General features: G+C 40.6%; 1 long non-coding RNA gene across 1 annotated transcript in view; it reads right to left on the bottom strand.

The window, feature by feature from the left end:
* Positions 1–10,460: 10,460 nt before the first annotated feature.
* Positions 10,461–13,251, bottom strand: part of LOC134416796 (uncharacterized) — a 96,233-nt gene continuing 93,442 nt past the window's right edge. The window contains exon 3 of the long non-coding RNA XR_010027395.1: positions 10,461–12,808. This is a non-coding gene — a long non-coding RNA (uncharacterized LOC134416796). The remainder of the gene's footprint in view (positions 12,809–13,251) is intronic.

The following is a 13,251-nucleotide window of genomic DNA, read 5'->3' as shown; positions in this document are numbered from 1 at the left end:
GAAATGAGTCAGCCTTCAGAGTACAGATGTGGAACGCCTTGCTGTAGCAGCCTGCTCTTCTTGCAGCTATAGACTGACACATGGAATTTTATGTCTGTGAAACATTTTCTGAGCTAGCATAATTATATTTGAAGCTTTAGCATGATATAAACTGCTTTTAAGCCCCATAAAAAGCTTCTGGTGGTCTGCACAACAAACCTCTCTAGAGCTATAAGCCAGATATTAGTCAAGAAAAATGTTTTGTTTTAATCTTTTCCATCAAAGACTCAGAAATTTACCCAAAATCACTCACTTGTTTCCATATGCATTTTCAGTGTTGTGGAACATCAAAAGTCACAGGAAAAATTCACTGCCACAAATTGCAACTAGCTCTGGTAAAGAGCTATTTCTCTAGGAACAAGGGCCCCAGCATTGCTGAGAAAAAAACACACCTAAATATAGCATGTGCAATAGTGAAATTTGCTCCTATTACTTCAGACTTCTGGGATCAAGACATAAATGTTATTCATGAATGTTCTATGACATTAAGTTTTCCAAAGATACCAAAACTTTGACCAGTAAACCATAAATTTATGAATGCCAGAAAACCTCAGCAGACAAAATTGAATCTTTAGGGTTAGCAGAGGTAATTCCAGAGATACAATTTTATTAGCCCCTTACTATTTCACAGCTCAGAAAGCAGTAAGCATCTAAACTAAAGCAGTATCTCCACATCAGATAGGATTTTGTAAGGAGCTCTGTGAGCAATGCAAAAGAAAGGAACATAGATTATGCAAAGCTCAGTGAAACAAACAGAACAATTCCTATCTTTTTTGCAACTTTTGTACAGTACTGCTACCTTCAAGAGTGCAGAATCTCATGACACATTTCTAAAAAGGAAAGGCTTCTCCCCATCCCAGTCTGCCCAGCCAAGCTTATACTTGCAAAGAGCCCCAGGGTTTGCCTGTGTGAGTCCTTCAACACCCTGCGACAGGTTGCCTGCCTCTTTTTTGGGAAAAACCTTCTCTGGGAAAGCTGTAGTGGGAGCTCACAGCCAGCAGCATGGATTTCACTTGCACAGATAATCACTCTCTGAAGGAACTGGACAACAGATATGGGGAAAAGGGGATTCTCACAAAGGAGATTACCTGTCCAAGGTCACACTCTCTCTCTGCCACTACTCCAATGAAGCACCCCATCCCACAGCTTCCCAGGATCAAATCCATGTCTTTGAAAGAGGGACACTAAATAAAGATACTATCTGACCAGCAGTTAACAACCAGCATGTTAGCTAATAGCCTGAGGGAATCTGAGGGCATTTTATGCTCTAATACTCTGTTCATTAACTGTAGTAACAACCAATTTCAAGGTGATTATTGCCATTATAAGCTATGATCAATTTTTTAAACATGTTTCCATTTTTATCCAGCTTAAATCTGGTGCAATAGAGCAAGGGGAGCAGCTGTGTTGAGAATTAGACTTTTCCCCAGATTAACATCTGATTTTCGATCAAAGAGAATACAGGACACATTCTGTTATGTTTCTAATTGTTTCTACCATAAAACTCCACCACACTGAAATATGATCTCTAATAATTTTTAGCTTTAACTTCCTATACATAATCCATCTGACTAGATGGTCCTCAGCAAAAGCCGTTAAAGCAATTTGTTTCACTTACCTAGAGGAATAAATCAGCACTTAATTAGCTGTGGTTTATTATTAACAGCACTGGTGAGCTGACCATATGCCATGACTTCATCCTCTCACACAGAAAAATGAGAATATACTGATTGTTTTTATTATGTCTTTCGACACTCAGCCAGAGTTCAGATGAAATGAAGATGGAGAGTTTTCAATGTTACTCAATGATAAATAATAATATCCTACAACTCTTTACCCTGTCTTTCAGGATTCACCTTTATATGCTCTTTTACTGGAAGCACTTACTAACATCTCTCACAGCAGAAGATATAAATATACCTTAGATTGTTTCCAGGAAATATATTATACGTAGCATAGTACATTTCTTTGTGGACCTTCAAATATGCTGGCTTCAAAATGTGGCATATGTTCAACTCCCAAATACTTGAGAAACAGTATGCATTTAATGTAAAGACCAGAAAGACACACCTTCCTAATTTTTTAGACTTCATTGAGTCCATCCTGCAAATCGTTATGAAGTCAGTAGAGTACCAAATAACACAGGGTTTGATCCTCTGCCAGGAGAGCCTTAAATTCTTTAGTAGACACAGCAGCAAAATAAAACTTTCTTGAAAACGTTACAGATTGATGAACAAGTTCAGCTGCACAGACTTTCTCCACTCTGGATAGACCCAAAATGATCCAAAGGTCCTTTGAGATGCAGACCTATGAACCATGGTGGCAGACACAGACACAACCTCAATTCAGCAAATAGCAAATAGTGGTTTATATTTGTCAAAACAGGAGTAGAGAGCCTTCAAATCCACAGGCAGCTGTGAAGTTGTTACCTCTTTGGATAAGGAAAAGACTGTCCTTTGAAATGAGCCATGTTCTTTGACCATGAGCCAATGAGTCTATTCCTAAGTATTTTTGACCAAAGATCTATCTGGATGGTCGTACTCAGAAAGTTTTGATCAATGATTTGGTGTCCAGGTAAACAACAGTGACAAAAGCATTCCTCCATGGTTGGTATTTGTTGGAACCTTGGTTACTAAAAATTTTAGACTTTCTGTGCTGACAAACACTGATGCCCAAGAGAACACTGCATTCAACCTGAAGCCATGAAAAGGCTTCCAAAATTGAATAATAGAATAGGGTGTGTAGTTTGAATAGAAGTGTGTAATGTTGCATGGTGGAAAACTTAGAGTTTAAAGTTTTCGAATATTGTAATATATATAAAGCAAGATAGAAGTTTGAGGGCAGAGGCTAGTCCTTCTTCTTCACCTTCTTCTTCATGGATTTGGGTAGAATTGTGTAATTCGATAAAAAAGTCACACTGCAGGCCACAGGTGGTTGGTTATTAAGTTAAAAGTAAAAATAATTTAGGTATCATTTCTTAATTAGACAGTTTATCCTTAAAAGACCTTGTAGAGAGAGATACACCTCCAGTTTTAATTTGTTAGAGTGGAGTGCTGTAGAACTCACAGTTTGTGAGACTGTAATATAGATAAGAACTAATAAACATCTGAGTCCAAGCAAGAAATACCATCTTGCGCATTTAATCCTGACCTTAGCAAAAAAGAAGCAATGAATCCACAGGTATTGTTAGTGACATGGACCCTCAGCAAGCTTGCGTTGACACCACAGTGTGGGGTGTGGTCACTTGCTGGAGGGAAGGGATGGCATCCAGAAGGACCTGGACAGGCCTGAGGGTCAGCCTGTGCAAACCTCAAGAAGGCCAAGCATAACGTCCCACACCTGGGCCACAGCAGTCCCAAGCACAAAGAGAGGCTGGGCATAGAATGGCTTGAGAGCAGCCCTGAGAGGAAGGAAGAGAGGGTGCTGCTGAATGAGAAGCAACATGAGCCCGACATGGGCACCCAAAGCCCAGAAAACCATCTTCATTCTGGGCTGCAGCAGAGCAGAGTGGGCAGCAAGTGAATGAGAGGATTCTCTCTGCTACGTTCTGGTGTGACCCCACCTGCAGTGCTGCATCCAGATTTGTGGTTTTAACCTAAGAAGTACATGGGCTGGCTAAGACAAGTGAAGAGTAGGCGACCAAGGTGATCAGAGGCACTTATTAAGACAGATCTCTCTCTTATTGAGACAGAGTTGGGGCTCTTCTGCCTGGAGAAGTCTCTGGGGAGAGCTTATAGCAGCCATCCATTACTTAAAGGGCTACAAGAGAGCTGCAGAGGGACTTTTTACAAGGGCGTGGATTGACACGACAAGGAGAAATGGCTTTATACTGAAAGAGGTCAGGTTTACCTTAGGTAGAAATTCTTTCCTGTGAGGGTGATGAGGCACTGAAATGGATTGTCCAAAGGAACTGTGGATGCCCCATCCCTGGAAGTGTTCAAGGCTAGGCTAGATGGTGCTCTGAGCAATCTGGTTCTAGTGGAAGGTTCCCTGCCCATGGCAGTGGAATGGGAACAAGATTATATTTAGGGTCCCTTCCAACCCAAACTGTCTCTTAACTCAAAGCCACATGCAGACTTCAAATGGGAATCTCAGACATGCTGAGGAGATGCACTGTGCCCATCAACCAAAAAGGTCAAGGAAATTAGCATACACTAACTCCATTGCAAGAGCCAAAATCCAGAGGAACGGGACCCGTGGTCTTTTCCACTAACAAAGTCAGGCTTCCCATCCCACAGCACAGAGATGTGCTGGCAGAAACTATGGCATCACTACTAGATCATTCCCTCTTGTTCACCCAAAAGTTTCTTAGCCTCTCTTACCTGATGTGTGTTTCATTACTAAATCTCCCTCACATCTGGAACTGTGCTGAGACCATCTGCTCTTTCCTCACAAGTGGAGGTAATGACTTTGGTCAGCCTGACTCAGCGTCCAAAGGAGTTACTCTGCTTTGGAGCATTGTAGAGAGCATGTCTATCTACATCCTGATCAGCATTGTGATCAGGATGTAGATAGACAGTCATGTGCACTGACATCCTTAATCTGCACTACCTTCAGCCTGTTTGCTGTCACAAGTCATTCATTTGAGGCTTCTATGGAGATTAAAGAACCATTTAAAACTTGCTTAATTGACTCTGGAAAAACTCTCTGCTGCCCCAGCAACTCTAGTCTTGTGGCAAGAGGAGGAAAAAGTTACAGATCACAGAAAGCTAGTCTTGTGTCTAGGCATGGCTTTATTTTCAGCAAGAAAGGGGAGAAGCCACACAAACTCACGGCCTGTGTAGCCACAGATCTGAACTTGGAGGAAACTGGGAATACATGAATCCTTTCAGTCTGCTGAAAAGACTTCACTTGAAAGAAGGCCATAATCCAACAATTGTGAAATGTAATCAGAACAGTGCTGTTTCTCCATGGACCACAAAGGACAAAGTGAATGGAAATGACACACAACACACCAAGGCATGGTCCCCTCAGGAAGCATCACAAAACACGGTGAGACTGAACAATAAAATGAAGTTGCACCATCACATGGCTTCCCTCAAGTCACTGGAGCTCCAGGAAAAGCATTGAGTTCCCTGGTCCAGCAAAGCACCTCAACACATGTGCAACTTGAAACTGAAAGCTACAGCACTGTGAGATAAGTGAGATAATATCACTTTTCATAGAATGCCACTGGAAGGAGAATATCCTATTTTTCTAAGCAGTCTGGATGAAGGCCTTAGATGTCTGGCCCTTGGTACCTGTTCTAATTACATTTCCTCTCAGTACAGGCATTATGAACCAGAGCTGGATTTGTTCAGGAAAGGGGAAAAGGATCTCTCTTTGGCACAAAGCCTCGTTAGCCAGTGTCAGGTGCATGGTTTTGGGGTTTTTAATATCAGCTGAATGGTAAGGGTTGTTCCTTCCAAATACTGTCCAACAGCCATTACTGTTAAATACTTGCTGATCTTGTAATCATCACATTCATCAGTTGCTGGATGTCATCTCATATTTTCCATGGTTTTTGGCACCTCTGTGTGATACTAATGATTAATGGCAGCAGTATGTTGATCTTTAGCTGCCAAGTGCTGCTGGCCAGCACCCTAAATTTTCAGTGGTTCTTCTCCCTGGCAGAAAGAACTGCTTCCAGTGTAATCAGGTCATCCATGAGCAAGGGGAAAAGAGACATGGGGATTTTTAACACATACCTCTATAGAAGTGATATATCAGCAGTGAAAAAGTGCCTGTGCCAGTTCGTCAGCTTGATCATCAGAGAAGCCCACAAATGCTATGTAATTCATGGCAGCCCAAGACCTGATCTTAATTTTCCTCAGCCCTGCTTCCATGATTTACATTTGTGCTGATCAATTGACACAGGGTGTCAAAGGCTATCAAGCTGATTGATACGGTAAACAAGGACTAAATGTGCACAAAATACAAAACCAGTAAAGAATCAGGCCCTGCGTGTTTGTTAAGAGCCCCCTATTTCCCATGGGATATACTGCTTGTGTGTGAAATACACTTCCCAAGAGTTGATACACTGCTCTTCACTTCCAAGTAATGGAAATGGCTCTGTGTCAACTCTGCTCCTCCTGACAGCCCCAAGGGAGTTTGAGCTTGTTGCTCCTCTTAGCTCACAAACTTCTTCATTACATCCCTGCTCACAAAACTGTATTTTACAAGGGTATCTTCCAAATCTCCCTGTAAATGAATCAGACTAAGTCCTGTCCTCACTTCAGCCTTTGCCAGTGTTTGTAACCAGATTTCACTTGCCTCTGTACAGAGAGCACACAGGTGTGAAGATGGTCTGTGGCATATCTTAGCAAAGCTGTGATTTGTGAGAGGATCTGCCAGTCCAAAGGGAAACCACATCTGTTTTTTAAAATGCTTTACCCAGTGCAATTCAGCATGCCTACAGTGAAGCCAATGAAGATGGAGACATTTACTCCAGATGTTTATCTGATCCTTGGCAATCGTGTGTCCAATGATTCCTCTCCTGTTTCCTAATTATGTTCTGATCAACTTACTTGGAGCTTTTTTCCTCATAAAGTAAAGCTTGCTGAAAGTGCCTCTGCTTCAGGGACTCTTTTGAAATATATCTTAGCTTCCAAGGGTAATGAACTCTTTTATAATAAATGCCTAGCTATAATATGAACAATACTTGGCTTCCAGGAACTGCCTTATAATTACACGGCTCAGTATTGCATGTCAGAGGTTTGCTTCATCTTTAATATTTTATGAAGAAGTTCAGATTCTGACAGTAAAAGTATTTAACCCAGAGGACCTGGAGCCCTGACTATTATTTTGCACAGTAGCCATCCAACTACACTTTTGTGCACCACCATTATCCCTGGTGCATACTCACACCCTTTGATACTCTCTAAGTAGACACAACCACATGCTGTCCAGATGGAAACCTGGCTGCATCATTACATTATATTGAAATAACCCAATACCACCTGTTTCTGCTGGGGTTTCTGCCAACATTTTCCCATAAAACATTTATTTTGCTAATATTTTAGTTGGTCACCTCTGAAGGACACTTGAAGTTAAAGATTTACCATGTGTGCAGCCATGAGGAACACCCACCCCCAAAAAAAAACAAAAAAGAAAGCAACAAAGCTTGCTTTAGCAACAATAGCTAATGCCTATTGTTTAAAAGGTGGATGTTCACCTAGGCACTAGGCATTAACACTCTGCAGAGACACAAAACAAAACACAGGTTTTTGGCAGTGTTCATCAAATGAATTATCTTAACTGTCTTGGTACTCACCTCTCACATAATTAAGAAAAACTCATGCATGGAGTGGGGCTAATATACAATAACACTAATGAAAACTCATTGGGGTTTTTTCTTGTTGTTTTTTATTAATCTGGATCTGTCATGTTATGAAACCCCCAGTCTCCTTTCTCTCCCCCTCTGCAGATAAAAAAGCTTATCCTAAGTGAGTCTGTATAAATGAGAAAAGCTTTACAATTCCTAGCCTTAAACTTGAGATGTTTAAAGTATTTATTAGATACCTTCTACAACAGCAATAGGATTTTTTAATTTCAGATTTTATATTTTTAGAGACATTTTCCTTAAAAAAAAAAAAAAAAAAAAAAAAAAAAAACTTATCAAAAGCATTTGATAAAAATTTTCCTATCATGTTGTCACTCGGGTATATACCTTATACTCTTCAGTGCTGATCTCTGTTGGTACAAAAGTCCATCTGGTGGCTGGACTTCAAACAAAGACTTTTTTATCCTACATAAATATTTTACTTGAAGGAAAGCAAAGGTTATTAACAATCCACTACCCCCATTTTTCTTGATATCAATTATTACTTTTCAATTTTAAAAGCTGCTCTTCTCCTGAGGGAGAGGTAACAATGCCATGTAAAGTGACCAACAGAACCCCACAAAGAGCCAGCAGTGTTCTTGAAATGAAGTAGATCAAACACACATTAACTCTTTGACAAATATAGACACATCAGTAGAAAAAAAGGATGTGATCCAAAAACAAAATCCAGAAACAGATAAAAATGTTTACAAACTAAAAAGGTAATCCCTAATTACAAATGAGAATATCCTCAGCTGTTAGAAAACTATCTCACAATAGGGGGAAAACAATTGAAAAAATAAAAATGTGATCTTTTTTCTGCATATTTTGTTTGAAGGTATTTAAGATACCTCCAATTCTATTAACCTACAAAATTAACCAGTAAAAATCCACCAGGAAAAAATAACAGTAATTATAAAAAATAAAAAAAAAGAAGAAAAGAATGTATAAAACAGCTTCAAGTTCATTTGCTTGGATTTGTTCTAAATATAGCCCTAGCCATTTTTATCATGTCACAGAATACTTTTATAGCTTGTAAAAAACAGTATGAGAATTGAAAGGAAAGAGAAAGGGACCAGTTGTAAGATTAGCCCTGTTTTGTTCCTGCCTCCTTTTCATCTTCATTCCACATTCCATTCCCAATAAAATCACCCATTTATAACCAAATCCCTGGCTGTTGGCATGAAAGTACTTAAAATTTTTGCCTATTTTTAAAAAGCCAACTTATAACCTGAAACCATTACAGTAATTGATTAACTATCACAAGCAAAGCAAAGTATCTGACAGATTCTATTCACGGTCACATCCCATCCCTGCAGACAGGTAGTTAGATAATTAAGCAATCCATTTCACTGCATATATGCTACACACAAAAGCAACTGACACACAATGAATCTTGCTAAGCTTTTGTTCAACATATGAAATACTGGATAATCACTCTTTTTTATGAAAGCACTTGACCTTTAAATTGATATCCCCCCCAAAAAAAGATGGTAATCGCTACTCAAAGAGATATTGAATGCTCAGCAGCTAATTCAGAAGATCATTGCCCATTAGTCATTATTACATTTTTTTTTAATCTAAAGGTGAGTATTTGATTATAATAAAAAGAAAATAGTATTTAGGTTGCTGTGAATGCCTATATTCTCCTCTTTGTAAATCACAGTGACACTCAGAGTTACAAACTACCTGCAACATGAATATCATTTCCACATTTGATCCCTACTCAGAGAGCATCTTTATAATCTTTGAATGACAGAAAGCGAAATTATCAGTGACAGTGATTTTAAATATTACATATGTTGCACGCATCACAAGTTTTTTTCTTAAGCAGCTAATGAGTATTATTTTCTTTTGTATAAATACATTGGAAATATATTTCTGTTCTTCAGTTTAGGAAAAGTGAATGAAAAATGTTTAAATGCAATGGAGAAACTGCACAGCCTTCTAAAAAAAAAAAAAAAAAAAAAAAACAGAACACAAAAAGGTATTCCTTCCTTTTGTTAAATTTTAACTATTTCCCTGTTCACTTTTCACATGGCATCATTAATCATATGCTTCATCCCAGAAATTGTACTTCAACTACAAGGACAACTATATGGTACAACACTGGCTGGATGACCCTGCTCAGAAGGAAGTGGTTATGGGCTCATACTCTACCCAGAGTCCAGCATGTGCTGGTTCACATCCTTTTCTGTGACCAGGAAGAGAGGATGGAGAGCACTCTCAGCAAGTTTGCAATGACACCAGGCTGAGGCATCTATTGATGCTCCCCCTCCTTAGGGATGCCATTCAAAGGGACACAGACAGGCCAGAGGAAAGGGCACATAGGGACTTTGTGAATTCAACTGGAACAAACACAAAGTCCTCCCTCAGGAAAGAAGCTCCAGGACACAGTACAGGCTTGGGACAGGCTGTGTCTGTAGAGAAGGTGGCCAGTACATGTTTCCCACTATATATATATAACCAAGAGCAGATCAGAAACTACCTCTTGCAGTAAAAAGCTTCTCTGAGGACAAAATTGAAAAATCTTTACAAAAAAGAAAAGCTACAGTATGCTTTTATGCTTGTTTATTCTAAGCCTTTTAAACTTCATGGCTATTTCACCAAGGTATGTGCAACAGATTATATACTGGCTTTTTGCATGAGCAGTTACTTAGTATTATTTAATACTCTTGGACTTGAAGCAAAAAATAATTAGGAAATCCTTTTCATGTAAGAAGATAATCTAGATGGCCTTAGAGATCTGGCCAACAGATTTGGTAATCTGACATTTTCAAGCAGTCCCTTTCCAGTCAAATGCTCCCGATATTCTTCATGACTGTTTAGTGACATGGATATCCAGACACATATATGCCAGTCCAGCACAATTCAGTCTGATTCTCTCCCACATTTACGTGTTAGACATGAGACCTGCATAGCTGGTATGTGTAAATTACAATGCAGAGGACACAGGACATTCAAATTTTACTTGTTTTTTGTCCAGGATGTTTTGTTCCATTCTTCCCATAAGTTGCGTTTAGGATGTATTGAAATGTTCCCAGCCAGCACTTCTCTTTGTTGGTATATTGATGCCTTTTTGAGACTACTTAAAAACAGAAGCCAGAATAAAATTAAGGGGATAAAAAGTGGTTATATTTATTGAAAGGCCTTCAGCTACATTTCAGGCAAACAAAGCCCCCCCAGGGGGTACACCCAAAAATGGACAATGGGTGATGGGTTTTCACACTTTTATAAGCTTGGTCTATTTGCATATTGGGGCTCAATCTTCCAATTACAGCTTCAGGTAATGAAGTCATTTACCCCAAGTTGCTCCTCCCCCAACTCACTTTTGTTTGCATTTCTCTAGGCCTGAGACAGTCAGGTGTCCTTGATTCCCAGGCCTAGAGAGAAATTGTTGTGTCTGACCAAAATGGGAAAGCAGTAGCTAACACTCTATATAGAGTTTGGAGTTATATGCTAAAGAAGTGCAGGATTACAAATAAATGACAAATACAAAAGCTAAAATCTGAAGGCATCAGTGGTGGGTTGACCCCAGGTGGATGCCAGACACACACTACAGCTGCTCTCTCACTTCCCCTCCACAGCTGGACAGGGGAAAGAAAATATAACAAAGGTTTCACGAGTTAAGGTAAGGGCAGAGAGAGATCACTCACTGTCTTGTTTTAAAGGACAGTCTGCTGAGGAAGGTGGGAACCTTCCTGGAATGGGAAGGCAACCCCTGCCCCCAAACTTGTATGTAAATTATGGCTCTTCCAGGCAAAAATTATGGGAAAAGGAATAACAGCTCTTTACTCGAATATATATGTGTCCCAAGACAGACAAACAACAATAAAACAATACCAGAAGTTTCCAGCCTGTGAAGGAATTTCCCCTTTCTGTGTAGCTATGACCACAACCAGCCGGGAGCACTGGAGGCTCAGGTGGGGCAGAGGGGCTGCAGTGACCTCAGGGGTGCTTGCACAGGAGCTCAGAAACTTCCCTGTGGGGAATGGGGGGGCAGTGGGGGGCTCAGGCGAGAAGATTGCTCCTTTTGTAATACTGTAATAGATGGATAATGAGATTATTGGCTCTCGCAATTTAAAGGTAACTATGGTGGGAATATTAAGAAAAGCTTTAATGATGTATAGTTATGTTATTGTAGTTTAGATGTCCTCTGTTCTCCCCACAGTTCCCCCCCCACCCCATATTGCTGCCATCAGACAGCCTGGGCTGTGTAGGACAGGTGGACAGAAGGTGTGCATATGTGCCCCTTGCATGGGGCAGTTGGGAATGGAACAGCTTGTTGCTTAGGCGGTGTGGCATGGCAACACCTGACCTTCAATCAAGTTACAAGAAAGCAGTTTCCACCGATAAATGGCAAAGAAGAGAGAAGAGCTGACTGACAGACTTTGGGAGGGGCCAAGGCTGGCTGATGCAACCCCAGGGGTATAAAAGACTGAGCATCCATCTTGAAGATGAACTGGCCACGTGGTAAGCATGAGGGGCAGTTCCCAGCACTGTAGCTTTTTCCTTATGTAGTCCTTTGTACTACTTTTGTTATGTGTGACATGTAATGTAGTTAATTCATGCTGTATAAACAGATATGTGTGGGTATAAAATATTGTAGAAATTATGTTTTAACCTCCCAGCCAGGAACAAAGCTCTATTCAAAATTGTAACTAATTCCTGGCAGTATCAAGATAGCATCAGACCTGTTTAAGGTCTGAATGGAACCTTCCTGGACCATCAGAGATTATTTCCTTGTCTCCTGCACCTGGGAGATAACATCAGGGCCTTCCTGGCCCATGATTAATTGCAGTGTCCCAGGAATTTCACAAGACTCAGACTCGCCCTGATCGCATCTGGGCACTCAGGAACCTATACCAACTTATTCAAACTTCTCCTGTGTGCTCAGACTTCTGTCTACCCGTCTTTGTCTATTTCCACATATGTATAGAAATGGATTTGCATTCAAAGAAATTAATAGAAAGATGCGGCTATCTATGCCTCAGGCGCAATAAACTGTAAATAAACTGAATGCTGGAAACACTTGGGGTGAACCTTTGAGGGGACACTGTCACTCTGTCGGTCGAACCTCTGGTCTCACCCAGCACCTGTACCCGAGACTGACGCTGTCTTGATTGTGGTGGTTGCTCGAAATTCTATTTTTTTCTAATTGACCCAATAAATTGTTGTTAAATTTTTCATAAATTTGGCTATCGATTTGATAATTTATAACATTAAGGTTTAATAAACCTCTTTAAACTTTCAAAGTGAGCAGTTGTTTCTCAGAATACTCAAGGGCAGCAGTCGGTGTCTGTTCATCAGCGCAGGTAGTCACAACGTAGCAATGTCCTGGGGGCAGCACACACCCTCCGAGCAATGGGCAGAAGGGCGAAAGCCGGCAGAGCTGGGCAGCAAGCTACAGTGCAGCATCATCCCGGGAACAGGTACATGTCCATAACACATTCACCCCTCTCTTCGATCCTGGAGCAGAAAAGCAAAGAGGTCAGCCCCCATTGTCCAGGCAAGTCTTGGGTTAGCCCCAACACCTCTCAGGGCATTACGCTCCAATTCCCGAAGAAAACCCCAGCGGGAGAGCCCACCCCACAGGCAAGAGTCCCAAAACTTAAAACTTCATTGGAATGCCAGAGCTATTAGCCACCTTTCTCTGTGTCATAGCTGCTGTCCATTCACCTGGAAAGTGGCCCCCTTCCTACCAATGTATCCCCAGTATCAATGGGAAAAAAATCACTAAGAAATCTAAACCCGCCACAATCACCAAATACTGTCACAGCAAAACGGACTCGAATTAGAGATAGCAATTGAATTTATTATTAACAAAATCAGAGCAGGATAATGAAAGTAAAACAAGACCTTAAAAATGCCTTCCCTTCCCCACTACTTCCCAGCTCTACCTCTTTACCTAG

Source organism: Melospiza melodia, chromosome 3, assembly GCF_035770615.1.
Source record: "Melospiza melodia melodia isolate bMelMel2 chromosome 3, bMelMel2.pri, whole genome shotgun sequence".
NCBI lineage: Eukaryota > Metazoa > Chordata > Aves > Passeriformes > Passerellidae > Melospiza > Melospiza melodia.
This window is presented reverse-complemented; position numbering and strand designations above follow the sequence as displayed.